At 41.3% G+C, this 3023-nt stretch overlaps 1 pseudogene across 1 annotated transcript; it reads right to left on the bottom strand.

Annotated features, from left to right (window-relative positions):
* Positions 1-552: 552 nt before the first annotated feature.
* On the bottom strand, positions 553-2557 carry LOC108525247 (heterogeneous nuclear ribonucleoprotein A1-like; annotated as a pseudogene). The gene has a single exon (XR_001884237.1). The product of XR_001884237.1 is annotated as a heterogeneous nuclear ribonucleoprotein A1-like (transcript).
* Positions 2558-3023: the final 466 nt, after the last annotated feature.

The following is a 3023-nucleotide window of genomic DNA, read 5'->3' as shown; positions in this document are numbered from 1 at the left end:
TGATGGACAATCTTTGAGTAAAGATTGACAATGTGTTTCTGTCTTGGAACTAACCTCTCTTCACGCTGATTTTTGCTACCATTGAGTAGTTTCCTGGTAGTACAAGAAGAGAGAGAAAAGGCAACTGTGGGAGAGAGGAATATTTTGTTGTTTTATACTTGGTCTCTTAGACAGGTGTAGTTTATTTCAAAGGGGGAAAATGAATGTCTTTAGGAGTTTGAAATAAGCTCTATTTTCTCAGTGGAAACTTGATTCTATTGGAGTTTTTAGAGACTCAATCAGAGAATAAAGTGAGTGTTCATTCATTCAATGTTAATTCAACATTTATTAAATATTTAATTTTGAACAGGCATTATGTTAGGAGCTAATGATACAGAAGTAAGATGAACAAGTTTCTTGTCCTCAAGGAACTTACATTCTGGTGGGAGGGACAGATAAAAACAACTAAAAATAAAAGTATTTCAGGTAGTAACGAGTGCTATGAAGAAAACTGAAACAGGAAAGGGAGTAGGGAATGATGTGTGTGTGGTAGAGAGGCTATTTATTTTTTCCTTTAATGTAAGTCTCTTTATGTTCATTAAAATGCTTTCTGATATTGGTCATTTTTAAAAGGCCGCCCAAACACTTCAAATCTGTGGGTTTATGGAGCAGCATTAGCCAGCAGCTAGTTTCTATTCCTGGCAGAGCTTTGAACTTGAATTGTGATAGAAGCATTCAACATTATCAGGGGTAGTGGGTAGGGAAAGTCCAAATCTCTGCCAGTCCCAAATCCATAGAGTTGTCATTTCATTCAAGAGAATTAAATCGTTTATTGATTACATATGATAATGGATGCTACACAAGCTTCATTCCCATCCATAATTTTATCTGGTACCATTATTCAATTTAGATATATTGCATAGGATGTGCCAGCAATCATTTCTATAACCAATAATTCCATGATTTTGCTTGGGTAGTCCCTTTTAATGGTGAACTTCAGGTCACAACAGAAACTGTCAGTTCAACTACACCAAGGTTTCTGAAGACAATGGCTTCTCCACCCAAGCAGGTTGTATATAGATTCCAAATAGAACCTGGCATCACCCTGAAGGAATTCTAACTTCACACTGTTGGAGAAATTTACCAAGATGGCTTCAGAGTAGACTAACTTTACACAGCACATTTTAAAAAAAGACATTTATTCAGTGTCATGATCAGACTGTTACATTTAGCAATCAACAACATGGGTGCAAAAAAATAAAACTACATTAAAACCCTTTGTTGGAATGCTTTACACTTTCCACAGAACAGAAAATAAAACAACCTGTTATACAGTTAGTCACAAATACAATCCTTGAGTTTTTTGCTCATACACATGAATATTTGTCTAAAATATGTCTTCTTTGTAGCAGCTAGGCCCTGCCACCACTGTGCTTGGCTGAGTTCACAAATCTGTTGTAACCTGTAGCTTCCCTGTCACTTTCCTGGCTCTCCGCTCCTGCTAAGCTTTGTTTCCTAATTAAAATCTTCTGCCACTGCCATAGCTACTGTTGCTACTGGAACCGCCATAGACAATGTGGTTCGGCAAAGTATTGGCCTCCACCACCATAGGGGCCAGAGCTTCTGCCCCAAAGTTTCCTCCCTTCATGGGTCCAAAATTTGAAGACTGATTGTTGTAATTGCCAAAATCATTGTAGCTTCCACCACCTCCAAAATTGCTTCAATCATTACCAAATCCATTATAGCCATCCCCACTGCCACCATATCCACCACCACCACGGCTGCCACCAAAGCCACCACGACCACTGACATTTCCTCCATGACCAAAGTTGTCATTCCCACCGAAACTACCTCCACAACCACCACCAAAGTTTCCAGAACCACTTTGACCTCTTTGGCTGGAAGAAGCACTAGCCATCTCTCGCTTTGACGGGGCTTTCCTAACTTCACAGTTGTGGCCATTCACAGTATGGTATTTTGGAATGACAATCTTATTCACGGAATCATGGTCGTCAAAGGTTACAAAGGTAAAGCCCCTTTTCTTGCCACTGCCTCAGTCAGTCATTATTTCAATCACTTCAATCTTTCCATGCTGTTCAAAATAATCTCTTAGGTGATGTTCTTCAGTGTCTTCTTCAATGCCACCAACAAGTTATCTTTTCACAGTTAAGTGGGCACCTGGTCTTTGACAATCTTCTCTTGAGACAGCTCTCTTTGGTTCCACAACTTTTCCATCCACCTTGTGTGGCCTTGTGTTCGTGGCTGCATCCACCTCCTCCACAGTGGCGTATGTAACAAACCCAAAACCCCTGGAGTGCTTGGTATTTGGATCTTTCATTACCGCACAGTCTGCAAGCATTCCCCATCGCTCAAAATGGCTCCTCAGGCTCTCAACGGTTGTTTCAAAGCTCAAACCTCTAATGAAGAGCTTCCTCAGCTGTTTGGGATCTTTAGGAGACTCTGACTTAGACATGACGGAAGGGAGAAGAGAGGCTTAAGTGATGCTTCTTGGGTGGTGTCCACAGGCAGAAAGGAGCAAGCTGACAAATGTATCTGGAGAGGCTATTTTAAATAGAGTGATCAGGGAAGGCCTTTTGAGAAAGTGGCATATGAGATAATATGTGTATGCTGAGAAGGGAACAGCCAGCCTTCTTTAGGGTTCTAGACAGAAAGACTTGCCATGTACAAAGGACCTGAAATGAAAATCAGTTTAGTGTGCTAGAGGAACAGCAAGAAGGCAAGAGTTATGTGTTGAATTGTGTCTCCCCAAAAATTCATATGTTGAAGACATAACCTCGAGTGCCCTAGAATATAACCTTATTTGAAAATAGGTAACTGGCTGGGTGCGGTGGCTCATGCCTGTAATCCTAGCACTATGGGAGGCCGAGGTGGGCTGATCAAGTGAGGTCAGGAGTTCGAGACCAGTCATGGCCAACATGGTGAAACCCCATCTCTACTAAAAATAGAAAAATTAGCTGGGCATGGTAGTGTGAGCTGAGATCGCACCACTGCACTCCAGCCTAGGTGACAGTGCAAGACTCTAT

The sequence above is a fragment of the Rhinopithecus bieti genome, unplaced genomic scaffold, assembly GCF_001698545.2.
Source record: "Rhinopithecus bieti isolate Rb0 unplaced genomic scaffold, ASM169854v2 scaffold_26568, whole genome shotgun sequence".
NCBI classification, from domain to species: domain Eukaryota; kingdom Metazoa; phylum Chordata; class Mammalia; order Primates; family Cercopithecidae; genus Rhinopithecus; species Rhinopithecus bieti.
Note: the sequence above shows the minus strand (reverse complement) of the source record. Positions and strands in the feature narration are given on the sequence as shown.